The 13,877-nt window shown below is 45.5% G+C and overlaps 12 non-coding genes across 12 annotated transcripts; all 12 read right to left on the bottom strand.

Annotated features, from left to right (window-relative positions):
* Positions 1-245: 245 nt before the first annotated feature.
* trnaq-uug (transfer RNA glutamine (anticodon UUG)) lies at positions 246-317 on the bottom strand. Its single transcript has one exon. It is a non-coding gene; the product is annotated as a tRNA-Gln (tRNA).
* Positions 318-452: 135 nt separating this feature from the next.
* Positions 453-525, bottom strand: trnaf-gaa (transfer RNA phenylalanine (anticodon GAA)). The gene has a single exon. It is a non-coding gene; the product is annotated as a tRNA-Phe (tRNA).
* Positions 526-3,110: 2,585 nt separating this feature from the next.
* trnai-aau (transfer RNA isoleucine (anticodon AAU)) lies at positions 3,111-3,184 on the bottom strand. The gene has a single exon. It is a non-coding gene; the product is annotated as a tRNA-Ile (tRNA).
* A 1,058-nt stretch (positions 3,185-4,242) lies between these two features.
* On the bottom strand, positions 4,243-4,314 carry trnaq-cug (transfer RNA glutamine (anticodon CUG)). Its single transcript has one exon. It is a non-coding gene; the product is annotated as a tRNA-Gln (tRNA).
* Positions 4,315-4,408: 94 nt separating this feature from the next.
* Positions 4,409-4,480, bottom strand: trnaq-uug (transfer RNA glutamine (anticodon UUG)). Its single transcript has one exon. It is a non-coding gene; the product is annotated as a tRNA-Gln (tRNA).
* Positions 4,481-4,794: 314 nt separating this feature from the next.
* On the bottom strand, positions 4,795-4,868 carry trnai-aau (transfer RNA isoleucine (anticodon AAU)). Its single transcript has one exon. It is a non-coding gene; the product is annotated as a tRNA-Ile (tRNA).
* Positions 4,869-5,926: 1,058 nt separating this feature from the next.
* On the bottom strand, positions 5,927-5,998 carry trnaq-cug (transfer RNA glutamine (anticodon CUG)). Its single transcript has one exon. It is a non-coding gene; the product is annotated as a tRNA-Gln (tRNA).
* Positions 5,999-6,092: 94 nt separating this feature from the next.
* trnaq-uug (transfer RNA glutamine (anticodon UUG)) lies at positions 6,093-6,164 on the bottom strand. Its single transcript has one exon. It is a non-coding gene; the product is annotated as a tRNA-Gln (tRNA).
* Positions 6,165-6,299: 135 nt separating this feature from the next.
* trnaf-gaa (transfer RNA phenylalanine (anticodon GAA)) lies at positions 6,300-6,372 on the bottom strand. Its single transcript has one exon. It is a non-coding gene; the product is annotated as a tRNA-Phe (tRNA).
* Positions 6,373-6,479: 107 nt separating this feature from the next.
* On the bottom strand, positions 6,480-6,553 carry trnai-aau (transfer RNA isoleucine (anticodon AAU)). Its single transcript has one exon. It is a non-coding gene; the product is annotated as a tRNA-Ile (tRNA).
* Positions 6,554-7,777: 1,224 nt separating this feature from the next.
* On the bottom strand, positions 7,778-7,849 carry trnaq-uug (transfer RNA glutamine (anticodon UUG)). Its single transcript has one exon. It is a non-coding gene; the product is annotated as a tRNA-Gln (tRNA).
* A 308-nt stretch (positions 7,850-8,157) lies between these two features.
* Positions 8,158-8,232, bottom strand: trnai-aau (transfer RNA isoleucine (anticodon AAU)). Its single transcript has one exon. It is a non-coding gene; the product is annotated as a tRNA-Ile (tRNA).
* Positions 8,233-13,877: the final 5,645 nt, after the last annotated feature.

The raw sequence follows: 13,877 nt of genomic DNA, 5'->3' as shown, positions 1-13,877 counted from the left end.
CTACGTTAGTTAATTTTTTTGGACTAAAAGGTGCCGAAAAGTATTTCAGACATTGTCCTGCGCAAACTGGTGGCAAAATAGGTCCCACCAAGATTTGAACTCGGATCACTGGATTCAGAGTCCACAGTGCTAACCATTACACCATGGAACCTTAACTGGTGCAGCTGTTGCTCACAGGGCCACAAACACTGGCACCATCGCCAAACTAGTGCTGTTTTATCTTTTCCTGCGGCAAGAAAGCACACAGGCTCCACCGAGATTCGAACTCAGATCGCTGGATTCAAAGCCCAGAGTGCTGACCATTACACCATGGAACCAAAACTGCTTGGTTGGAGGCCAACTTGGAAACAGATAGCTCTCTGGCTGTGGGGAAGCAGTTATACAGAGAGGTTGGAACCCAGTGATTTTTGGTCAATGGCCCGCCTCAAAAAAGGGAAAAGTGTGGGAGATGTTGCCAAAACCCGGGATCGAACCAGGGACCTTCAGATATTCAGTCTAACGCTCTCCCAACTGAGCTATTTCGGCTACAACAAACCTCTGCTTAGCAAGCAGTGATTTCAGTGAGATCACCCTACTCTTTGTCGGAATTGAAGAGCAGAGCAGAGATGAGCCCCCAGACAATAAAAACCGCTGGCCAGTATGGGGATCGAACCCGCGACCTTGGCATTATTAGCACCACGCTCTAACCAGCTGAGCTATAGCCTGGCTTAGCCATCCATGTCTGCCTGATTGCAAAAAACCTGCCATAATGTTTATGAATGCAATGAGACAATAAAGCTTCACGTTTTAACCTGAACAAGGGCTCGTCCGGGATTTGAACCCAGGACCTCTCGCACCCAAAGCGAGAATCATACCCTTAGACCAAAGAGCATTCTTTCCCTAAGCCAAGAAAAAAGAGCTATTCCAGCATCAACAAAAGAAGGAACATGAACTAACGTGGAAGCAATCAAAGTCCTCGAGACAGTGTGAAAGGCTAACGAATGCAAGTTGGCCTCTTAATTGACCTAAAAATGGGGCTGTATCTAACATGTAGAGGGATGTTAGGGAGGACAGCTGAAACGGTCAGATGTCACTTAGACCAGCGGGCCTCAATTCCAGTCCTCGCGCCCCCTGCTCTTCACATTTTGTAAGTTTCTTGTATAGCTTCAGACATTTGTTCCATTCGAACGTAAGTGCCATGAGAACTGGACATCACATGACAGCCCTCCGTGATTCAAGTTCAAAGCGTATGTATATGTTTAATTCATAGTGAGTAATACAGTGGTGTATCGAGGTATACAGAGGTAAAGGATGTCACACTTCTCCATGTGTGAAGAAGTTGCGCAGCACAAATCCGTGAACCAATGTTCCAAAGTGAAGTATACTTTGACGGATTTCCCCTGCTCAGGGAGTGGGGAGCAATGAACACTGTGTAGGGACCATGTCAATCGCTAGGAGCTCACTTCTAATGAGCTGATTATCCGAATCAGGTGTGCTAACAAAGAGAGACATGCAAAACATGCAGACCTGGGGGGAGCGAGGACTAGAATTGAGAACCGCTTCCTTAGACTTTAAGTCAGTGTGAGCAAAAGAGGTGAGAAGTTGTCTGCATGATCCGAGTGTTCCAAGGTAGCCTACATAATACAAGAATCCATACACATGCATACTGGTGTAACAAGACCGAGAAGGTCCTTAAACACAAAAGCTTAATCTCTTTGTTAATTCGACAACATAATCTCGGCCAGTGCAAAGGAGCAAGCCCAGAGGAGGGACAGCCTCTTTGCATCAAACCCGTCATTCCCAGCTATGCTCATCATTCTTGAAAGGCCAGGGGAATTAGCTGAAATGGTAGAGCGCTCGCTTAGCATTCAAGAGGTAGCGGGATCAATGCCCGCATTCTCCAAGTTGGCTCCTGCCCTTTTACTCACACATCCCTAGATCAGTGGTTTTCAATCCTGTCCTGGAGGCATCCCTGCCCTGCACATTTCGCATTTCCCCTCATCTAACACACCTGTTTCAAATCATCAGCTCATTAGTAGAGACTGCAAGAGCTGATTTGGGTGTGTCTAATAAGGGAGACATACAAAATGTTCAGGGCAGGGGTGCCTTCAGGAAAGGTTTGAAAACCATTGCCCTAAAGAGACCGACTGAGCGTTGACGCAATGCTGCCACACTCCGACGTTAGCTTTTTTTGGGCTCACAGCTGCCAAAAAGTATTTCAGACATGGTCCTTGGTTGCAAAACAGTGCCATTTTACGCACAGTTCCCTAAAGCAGTGGTTTTCTAATCTGTCCTGGAGGCACCCCTGCCCTTCACATTTTGAATGTTTCCCTCATCTAACACACCTGTTTCAAATCATCAGCTCATTAGTAGAGACCGCGAGACCTTAATTGGGTGTGTCTAATAAGGGAGACAATAAAAATGTGCAGGGCAGGGGTGCCTCCAGGACAGGTTTGAGAACCACTGCCCTAAAGAAACAGACTGAGCATCGATGCAATGCGGCCACACTCTCTACGTTAGTTAATTTTTTTGGACTAAAAGGTGCCGAAAAGTATTTCAGACATTGTCCTGCGCAAACTAGGTCCCACCAAGATTTGAATTCAGATCACTGGATTCAGAGTCCAGAGTGCTAACCATTACACCATGGAACCTTAACCGGAGCAGCTGTTGCTCACAGGGCCACAAACACTGGCACTATCGCCAAACCAGTGCTGTTTTATCTTTTCCTGCGGCAAGAAAGCACACAGGCTCCACCGAGATTCGAACTCAGATCACTGGATTCAAAGCACAGAGTGCTGACAATTACACCATGGAACCGAAACTGCTTGGTTGGAGGCCAACTTGGAAACAGATAGCTCTCTGGCTGTGGGAAAGCAGTTATACAGAGAGGTTGGAACCCAGTGATTTTTGGTCAATGGCCCGCCTCAAAAAAGGGAAAAGTGTGGGAGATGTTGCCGAAACCCGGGATCGAACCAGGGACCTTCAGATCTTCAGTCTAACGTTCTCTCAACTGAGCTATTTCAGCTACAACAAACCTCTGCTTAGCAAGCAGTGATTTCAGTGAGATCACCCTACTCTTTGTCGTAGCTGAAGAGCAGAGCAGAGATGAGCCCCCAGACAATAAAACCAGCTGGCCAGTACGGGGATCGAACCCGTGACCTTGGCGTTATTAGCACCACGCTCTAACCAGCTAAGCTAACCGGCCTGGCTTAGCCATCCATGTCTGCCTGATTGGAAAAAACCTGCCATAATGTTTGTGAAAGCAATGAGACAATAAAGCTTAACGTTTTAACCTGAACAAGGGCTAATCCAGGATTTGAACACGGGACCTCTCGCACCCAAAGCGAGAATCATACCCCTAGACCAACGAGCCTTCTTGCCCAAAGACAAGAAAAAATAGCTATTTCAGCAACAACAAAAGAAGGAACATGAACTAACGTGGAAGCAATCATAGTCCTCGAGACAGTGTGAAAGGCTAACGAATGCAAGTTGGCCTCTTAATTGACCTAAAAATGGGGCTGTATCTAACATGTATTTTATGCGACGTCTGGCAGTAGGGTGCACCACTGATGCCAACCAGTTGTACCCTACTTTTATGGCTAGGCTGTCATCCTGTATTTTTGAGTGGGATGCAGGGGATCTCACTTAGACCAGCGGGTCTCAATTCCAGTCCTCGCGCCCCCTGCTCTTCACATTTTGTAAGTTTCTTGTATAGCTTCAGACATTTGTTCCATTCGAACGTAAGTGCCCTGAGAACTGGACATCACATGACAGCCCTCCGTGATTCAAGTTCAAAGCTTATGTATATGTTCAATTTATAGTGAGTAATACAGTGGTGTATTGAGGTATACAGAGGTAAAGGATGTCACACTTCTCCATGTGTGAAGAAGTTGCGCAGCACAAATCCGTGAACCAATGTTCCAAAGTGAAGTATACTTTGACGGATTTCTCCTGCTCAGGGAGTGGGGAGCAATGAACACTGTGTAGGGACCATGTCAATCACTAGGAGCTCACTTCTAATGAGCTGATTATCCGAATCAGGTGTGCTAACAAAGAGAGACATGCAAAACATGCAGACCTGGGGGAGCGAGGACTAGAATTGAGAACCGCTTCCTTAGACTTTAAGTCAGTGTGAGCAAAAGAGGTGAGAAGTTGTCTGCATGATCCGAGTGTTCCAAGGTAGCCTACACAATACAAGAATCCATACACATGCATACTGGCGTAACAAGACCGAGAAGGTCCTGCGCAAACTGGTGGCAAAATAGGTCCCACCGAGATTTGAACTCGGATCACTGGATTCAGAGTCCAGAGTGCTAACCATTACACCATGGAACCTTAACTGGTGCAGCTGTTGCTCACAGGGCCACAAACACTGGCACCATCGCCAAACTAGTGCTGTTTTATCTTTTCCTGCGGCAAGAAAGCACACAGGCTCCACCGAGATTCGAACTCAGATCGCTGGATTCAAAGCCCAGAGTGCTGACCATTACACCATGGAACCAAAACTGCTTGGTTGGAGGCCAACTTGGAAACAGATAGCTCTCTGGCTGTGGGGAAGCAGTTATACAGAGAGGTTGGAACCCAGTGATTTTTGGTCAATGGCCCGCCTCAAAAAAGGGAAAAGTGTGGGAGATGTTGCCGAAACCCGGGATCAAACCAGAGACCTTCAGATCTTCAGTCTAACGTTCTCTCAACTGAGCTATTTCAGCTACAACAAACCTCTGCTTAGCAAGCAGTGATTTCAGTGAGATCACCCTACTCTTTGTCGTAGCTGAAGAGCAGAGCAGAGATGAGCCCCCAGACAATAAAACCAGCTGGCCAGTACGGGGATCGAACCCGTGACCTTGGCGTTATTAGCACCACGCTCTAACCAGCTAAGCTAACCGGCCTGGCTTAGCCATCCATGTCTGCCTGATTGGAAAAAACCTGCCATAATGTTTGTGAAAGCAATGAGACAATAAAGCTTAACGTTTTAACCTGAACAAGGGCTAATCCAGGATTTGAACACGGGACCTCTCGCACCCAAAGCGAGAATCATACCCCTAGACCAACGAGCCTTCTTGCCCAAAGACAAGAAAAAATAGCTATTTCAGCAACAACAAAAGAAGGAACATGAACTAACGTGGAAGCAATCATAGTCCTCGAGACAGTGTGAAAGGCTAACGAATGCAAGTTGGCCTCTTAATTGACCTAAAAATGGGGCTGTATCTAACATGTATTTTATGCGACGTCTGGCAGTAGGGTGCACCACTGATGCCAACCAGTTGTACCCTACTTTTATGGCTAGGCTGTCATCCTGTATTTTTGAGTGGGATGCAGGGGATCTCACTTAGACCAGCGGGTCTCAATTCCAGTCCTCGCGCCCCCTGCTCTTCACATTTTGTAAGTTTCTTGTATAGCTTCAGACATTTGTTCCATTCGAACGTAAGTGCCCTGAGAACTGGACATCACATGACAGCCCTCCGTGATTCAAGTTCAAAGCTTATGTATATGTTCAATTTATAGTGAGTAATACAGTGGTGTATTGAGGTATACAGAGGTAAAGGATGTCACACTTCTCCATGTGTGAAGAAGTTGCGCAGCACAAATCCGTGAACCAATGTTCCAAAGTGAAGTATACTTTGACGGATTTCTCCTGCTCAGGGAGTGGGGAGCAATGAACACTGTGTAGGGACCATGTCAATCACTAGGAGCTCACTTCTAATGAGCTGATTATCCGAATCAGGTGTGCTAACAAAGAGAGACATGCAAAACATGCAGACCTGGGGGAGCGAGGACTAGAATTGAGAACCGCTTCCTTAGACTTTAAGTCAGTGTGAGCAAAAGAGGTGAGAAGTTGTCTGCATGATCCGAGTGTTCCAAGGTAGCCTACACAATACAAGAATCCATACACATGCATACTGGCGTAACAAGACCGAGAAGGTCCTGCGCAAACTGGTGGCAAAATAGGTCCCACCGAGATTTGAACTCGGATCACTGGATTCAGAGTCCAGAGTGCTAACCATTACACCATGGAACCTTAACTGGTGCAGCTGTTGCTCACAGGGCCACAAACACTGGCACCATCGCCAAACTAGTGCTGTTTTATCTTTTCCTGCGGCAAGAAAGCACACAGGCTCCACCGAGATTCGAACTCAGATCGCTGGATTCAAAGCCCAGAGTGCTGACCATTACACCATGGAACCAAAACTGCTTGGTTGGAGGCCAACTTGGAAACAGATAGCTCTCTGGCTGTGGGGAAGCAGTTATACAGAGAGGTTGGAACCCAGTGATTTTTGGTCAATGGCCCGCCTCAAAAAAGGGAAAAGTGTGGGAGATGTTGCCGAAACCCGGGATCAAACCAGAGACCTTCAGATCTTCAGTCTAACGCTCTCCCAACTGAGCTATTTCAGCTACAACAAAAACTCTGTTTAGCAAGCAGTGATTTCATTGAGATCACCCTACTCTTTGTCGGAAATGAAGAGCAGAGCAGAGATGAGCCCCCAGACAATAAAAACAGCTGGCCAGTACAGGGATCGAACCCGCGACCTTGGCGTTATTAGCACCACGCTCTAACCAGCTAAGCTAACCGGCCTGGCTTAGCCATCCATGTCTGCCTGATTGGAAAAAACCTGCCATAATGTTTGTGAAAGCAATGAGACAATAAAGCTTAACGTTTTAACCTGAACAAGGGCTAATCCAGGATTTGAACACGGGACCTCTCGCACCCAAAGCGAGAATCATACCCCTAGACCAACGAGCCTTCTTGCCCAAAGACAAGAAAAAATAGCTATTTCAGCAACAACAAAAGAAGGAACATGAACTAACGTGGAAGCAATCATAGTCCTCGAGACAGTGTGAAAGGCTAACGAATGCAAGTTGGCCTCTTAATTGACCTAAAAATGGGGCTGTATCTAACATGTATTTTATGCGACGTCTGGCAGTAGGGTGCACCACTGATGCCCACCAGTTGTACCCTACTTTTATGGCTAGGCTGTCATCCTGCATTTTTGAGTGGGATGCAGGGGATCTCACTTAGACCAGCGGGTCTCAATTCCAGTCCTCGCGCCCCCTGCTCTTCACATTTTGTAAGTTTCTTGTATAGCTTCAGACATTTGTTCCATTCGAACGTAAGTGCCCTGAGAACTGGACATCACATGACAGCCCTCCGTGATTAAAGTTCAAAGCGTATGTATATGTTCAATTTATAGTGAGTAATACAGTGGTGTATCGAGGTATACAGAGGTAAAGGATGTCACACTTCTCCATGTGTGAAGAAGTTGCGCAGCACAAATCCGTGAACCAATGTTCCAAAGTGAAGTATACTTTGACGAATTTCCCCTGCTCAGGGAGTGGGGAGCAATGAACACTGTGTAGGGACCATGTCAATCACTAGGAGCTCACTTCTAAAGAGCTGATTATCCGAAACAGGTGTGCTAACAAAGAGAGACATGCAAAACATGCAGACCTGGGGGAGCGAGGACTAGAATTGAGAACCGCTTCCTTAGACTTTAAGTCAGTGTGAGCAAAAGAAGTGAGAAGTTGTCTGCATGACCCGAGTGTTCCAAGGTAGCCTACACAATACAAGAATCCATACACATGCATACTGGCGTAACAAGACCGAGAAGGTCCTGCGCAAACTGGTGGCAAAATAGGTCCCACCGAGATTTGAACTCGGATCACTGGATTCAGAGTCCAGAGTGCTAACCATTACACCATGGAATCTTAACTGGTGCAGCTGTTGCTCACAGGGCCACAAACACTGGCACCATCGCCAAACTAGTGCTGTTTTATCTTTTCCTGCGGCAAGAAAGCACACAGGCTCCACCGAGATTCGAACTCAGATCGCTGGATTCAAAGCCCAGAGTGCTGACCATTACACCATGGAACCAAAACTGCTTGGTTGGAGGCCAACTTGGAAACAGATAGCTCTCTGGCTGTGGGGAAGCAGTTATACAGAGAGGTTGGAACCCAGTGATTTTTGGTCAATGGCCGGCCTCAAAAAAGGGAAAAGTGTGGAGATGTTGCCAAAACCCAGGATCGAACCAGGGACCTTCAGATCTTCAGTCCAACGCTCTCCCAACTGAACTATTTCGGCTACAACAAAACTCTGCTTAGCAAGCAGTGATTTCAGTGAGATCACCCTACTCTTTGTCGGAGCTGAAGAGCAGAGATGAGCCCCCAGACAATAAAAACAGCTGGCCAGTACGGGGATCAAACCCGCGACCTTGGCGTTATTAGCACCACGCTTTAACCAGCTGAGCTAACTTAGCCATCCGTGTCTGCCTGATTGGAAAAAACCTGCCATAATGTTTGTGAATGCAATGAGACAATAAAGCTTCACATTTTAACCTGAACAAGGGCTCATCCGGGATTTGAACCCGGGACCTCTCGCACTCAAAGCAAGAATCATACCCACAGACCAACGAGCCTTCTTGCCCAAAGCCAAGAAAAAAGAGCTATTTCAGCATCAACAAAAGAAGGAACATGAACTAATGTGGAAGCAATCAAAGTCCTCGAGACAGTGTGAAAGGCTAACGAATGCAAGTTGGCCTCTTAATTGACCTAAAAATGGGGCTGTATCTAACATGTAGAGGGATATTAGGGAGGACAGCTGAAACGGTCAGATGCCACTTAGACCAGCGGGTCTCAATTCCAGTCCCGGAAGGGAGGACGCCAACTTGGAAACAGATAGCTCTCTGGCTGTGGGAAAGCAGTTATACCTGTTCCTCTGGGTGCAACGGGACACAGAAGCAGCAGCGCTGGAGCAGGCGCTGGAGCAGGCGGAGCTGGGCCTGGACCGGATGTCAAAGCACCAGAAGATGGAATCACCATCGACACAGTCATGTCTGGGTTAAGGACTAGTGTGCCTAACAGTGACCCAGGTGCTGAAATGGGCTGCACAACTCCTGATGCTGTGGGGACGGGTGCGATAGGGCACTTGTCCCACCCAGCGATGCCATCAGGTCCAATGACTGCTCCCTAGTAAATGCAGATTAGTGTTAATATACACTTTCAGTCAAAAGCCTTTGAACAGAAATATTTTTTAACATTTTTTAAAGAATTCTGCTCAACAAGCCTGCATTTATTTTATTCAAATACAACAAAAGCCATTATATTGTGAAATAATTTTACTATTTAAAATAAAAATGCTTTCTATTTGAATATAGTTTAAAGTGTAAGTTATTTCTGTGATGCACAGCTGTGTTTTCAGCATCATTCCTCCAGTCTTCAGTGTCACATGATCTTCAGAAATCATTCAGATATCCTGATTTGTTGTTCTAGAAACCTTTTTTTATTGATATTATTATCAATATTTAGAACAGTTGTGTACATTTTGTTCAAGATTCTTTGATGAATAGAAGGATCCAAGATAAGAGTTTATCTGTAATAAAAAGCTTTTTTAACATTATACACTATACCATCCAAAAGTGTGGAGTCAGAACATTTAAATCATTATATATTTAGTATTAAATGATAGAAATTAATACTTTTATTTAGCAAGGACGCATTAAATACATGATAAAGACATTTATAATGTTACAATATATACTGAACTTTCTATTCATCAAAGAAACCTAAACAAAAAATCTCTAGGGGCTATTTTTAACCTAATAATAATAATAATATAGCACCCGGCACCCGATTTTTTTAGCAGCAAATTGGAATGATTTCTGAAGAATCGTGTGCCCTGAGTAATGATGCTAAAATTCAGCATTGAAATCACAAGACTGAATTACTTTTTTAAATATATTCAAATGGATAGCAGTTATTTTAAATAGTAAAAATATTTCAAAATATTACTGCTTTTGTTGTATTTTGAATCAAATAAATGCAGGCTTAAAAAAAAACACCTTGCTTGTAGTGTATTTGGAATAAAACGAGACTGAAACAAAATAAAGCCCTTAGAGTGACTTACCTGAGCCTCGCCGGAGACACTGCTTCCAGTGTCAGATGGCTGTGACAGCACTGAAGAGGCAGGGGTGAGATGCTGTCCCTCTCCTCCAGATGATGTGGACAGCTCAGCCAGTGATGCTGGGGACTGAGGCAGAGGCAAAGATGAGGGGCTGTTTCTGAGATCACGGCAGGGGTCATCCTCATACAGCACTGGAACTGTGATGTCCTCCATGCTCTCTTCCTCAAACCCCTCATCTAGCAGGTCCTGATCATCAACCTCCTCCACCAGCCGGTCTTCCTCCTCTGGGTTCTGGAGCACTGGAGTCAGTGTTTTGCCAGTCTGGCTGTAAAGGTACTCGATTCCCAGCAATTCACCTACAATAATAAAATAATAAAAAAAGAAAAAAGTGCTCTTAATAATGTATCAAGTACATTGGAGGCTAAATAGATAACTTAATAGAATATTGCAAAAGAACAAATTAAATTTCTTACCTGTATATGCTCCAGGAGGGCGATAGCGCTCATCCCAGGGCTTCCCAAAGACTGTTCGGCTAAGCCGGTCCACAGCCTCTCTCATGGCACTGCCATATGTCCGAATGGAGGACGCCCGTTTTATGGCATCTTCCATTCGGTCATCATTCCAACGCATCAAGCCCTCAAGGAGATAGGCCTGAAAATGCGCATCGCTGGCACTGGTTCCTAAAAGTTAAATAATATTAAAAAATATATAAAAAAGGGTTTTATATGTCACATATGTACAATATATGTACTACACATGAGGTGCTCTGAAGTAACTTGTATACTAAATTTAATAGAGTTGTGTAACTAAATTAAAAATGATTGTCACTTATTCCTGTATTACTAGTGACTTGTGACATTAAAAAGTAATTGTAATGTAGAGTGTGACATTTATTAATGCGGCATTACTTTAAAGTGATGGAAGCAGTTACAGTGCTTATATTTTCTACAGAAAAATAATAATCCATATGCATGTAATACCTGGAATAAAACGGTTCAGGTGGAGGTGGAACGACTCCAAGGAGGTAGAGCCATGAGCACACCTGTAGCAGCACAGATCCACGCTGCCTTTCTTCAATGTCCCTGTCTTCATGTACAGCGGAAAGTCCTCTGGGTCTTGTATACACTGGACGTGCTTGCGCTGCTCCTTCCATATCTGCTGGATCCGTTCGTGGTCCAGCAGAGGAACTCCCAGGGTGTCCTTCCCATCCGCACTGTCAAACTGATCAATCAGTGACCCAATCAATCTGGCGGTCTCCTCCACCCCCCTGGTCCTCCTCCGGCAGTGCAGTGCCAACTCCCTCCGGGTAATGCGAGCACTGACCGCCTTTTCTGAGATGTGGCCAGTCTTGCTGCCAGGTCACTCTCTTTTGCAGAGCGAAGAGCAGCCACATCCTCTGGATCCCACTGAAAGATGCACTTGGACAGACGTGCCATGAAGATCCCGTAGAGTGGATGAGCCTCTGTCGTGACACCTGCAGCAAATCACCGCATGAAGTGCCAGATGTCGAGGCGCACTACAAGCTCATCCCACTCCGAAAACATGATCTTCACCCGCGATTGGCCATACTGACTGCAGCAGTCCCTGTCCACGTACATCACTTTTGGGGCTGCCTCTCCTGCCTCTCGGTAGCGTTTCATCAGACCAGCTGCCATGGAGTCCAGTCCATGTCCCTCGGCAGCTGTCAGCACAGAGACAAGGACCTGGCGGTGTTCATTTCCGACATTTGTGCACCAGGCAGCTGTTCCTGAAGCAGCACCGGCAAGTTTCTTTGTGACCTATTGGGAAAAATAAAAGATGTGCTCTTTATGTACGCACATCACACACATATCCATATCTGGCAAATTTCTGGATATAAACAGGGCTTTGATACCTTTTTTGTCGAATCCATCTTGAGAACACAGCCAAAGACAGATGTTAATTTGGCCTTGACCTCGTGCAGTCGCCCCAGAACATCCCTGGCATACACGGCTAACAGCCACTTAGGTTTAGGCAGGGCAGGTAAAAGTGGAGGATCAGCAAACACAGGAGGCTGCACAAGGGAGGACCTTGTGAATGGTTCGCAGGCAGTCAGGTACTGCAAGACACGCTGTGTCCATGCCTCACTGTGCTGTTCCATCAGCTTCCTGTAAAGCTGAGTCACACTGTTGCCCAGTGTCCTCTCCCTCATCATCCTCAGCACCCGGTTGTCACATGAGTATCTAAGGAAACAACAGTATAATCATGCAAATGCTTTATTTGGTAAAAAATAACCCATATAAAAGCACCTAATAATGAATGATTGTCATTATGAATTACCTGTATGTCAGCAAAGCTGGAAACTGACTGCGGTGGCCCATATCCAGCCGCCTAGGATGTCCTCAGACCAGGCAGGGTATTTCTTTTTGCAGCGTTTGCACTCCAGATACTCAGTGGCAAGGTCATACCACCCGTCGATGTCCAAGACCTTACGCACGGTACGGTAAATTCCTGCCGCTGTTAGTCTGTGCTTACCACAGTCTGGGTGAACACAGACAAGAGGAAATAACCACATCTTCAGCGGCATCCATAAGAACAGGGGCCGACAGAAGAAGAGGTCAGGTGAGGCAGGGGGCTGAGTGTTTATTAAAGGGGGCTGAGGAGGATACCACCAAAGTTTCAGCTGGGACACTAGTTCTGACTTGCCGGTTCGTGGGTTGGCCTTAAATAGTGTGTTCCGGATCCACTCATGCTGGCAAGGTGGAAGTTGATCTTTCCAGTGACTTGGAAGCTCAGCTGGTGGCTGGTGATGTCAAGGAGCTGGTGCCTTGGCAGTTTCCACTGATGGAGATGGACCAGCACAGTCCTCTGAGTGAATAGTAAAAAAAAAAACAATAAGGATGACTGTTGCATTTGATAGTAATATGCCATAAATGCAGCGCACAAACAGCCTGCAAAGCACAATTTTTGGACAAGTATTCATAATTATTATGTTATATTTAGGAACGAGTGTGAAGAAAGTGGTACTAGTGTTAAGGAAGCAAAGAACACAGAATACACTATATTAATTTAAGGAGAATGGAATCAGTGCAGCTCTCTGAGAATGAGGATCAGATGGAATGGAGGAAGGAAAATGTGGTGTGATGAATTAAGTCATGAGTCATGTGATGAGTTAAAGCAACGAAGCCCACGGACATGAAGCATACACACAGATAGAGTAAGGAAAAACTGTTCCTCTAATCATTAGAACAATGAATCTCCACCATCCTGTCTGCTCAGGGAGAGCTGAAGAGTGTGTGAGAAGAGCAAGCGGTGTGAAAAAGTTATCTGGTGATTATCTAACAACGGGTAAGTTCGGAAACGCAAATAAATACACTGACACCTTGGAACATCCTTACGGTTTTGAAGAAGTGCACTCAAAGAAAGCATCCCGCTTGAGGCATGATATGATATAATTCTGTATTGTAAACAAAACATATTTTAAAATGTTGATTATTTTCCCCAAAGAAATAACGCTTCTCAGTGTGTTTTCACAAAACATTCTTGTAATATGTGCATTTGTGTCATATGCCACAACTGTATTTAGCTGTGCTTCACATTGTGATGCAGCAAATACCAGCTCCTCATCGTCATCTTCAGCAGTGGGAAAGGACTTGCCTGGAGCACAAATGTTAAAACTATCATTGTGAACAATACGCAGAGACAAACATTTGTAAGATGGTGCTTACTTACCAGTAGCGAAAAGCTGCATGGGGGGCAAATGTTTGGCTGGGGGTTCTGCTGCTGGAGGAGGTAAAGTGGACTGCAATAATGGATCTGGAAACGGCAAGTTGACAAGTTTGCCATAATGATAAATTAATATATGTAGAAATGCTGTAGGTAAAATTCTATATTCACACTCCTACTCACAGGGTTTAACTGGTGACGTGAGTTTTTTGGCCAGCTGTGAAGGCGACAAACTTTTGCCACGTGCCAACAGCGCTTTCACAGTTGCGGTCTTCTGTACACCAGTTTGGATAGCTGCAGGTGGAGGTGCAGTGGTTGC

The sequence above is a fragment of the Carassius carassius genome, chromosome 8 (assembly GCF_963082965.1).
Source record: "Carassius carassius chromosome 8, fCarCar2.1, whole genome shotgun sequence".
NCBI lineage: Eukaryota > Metazoa > Chordata > Actinopteri > Cypriniformes > Cyprinidae > Carassius > Carassius carassius.
The sequence above is the reverse complement of the archived record's forward strand: the minus strand, read 5'-3'. Positions and strand labels throughout refer to the sequence as shown.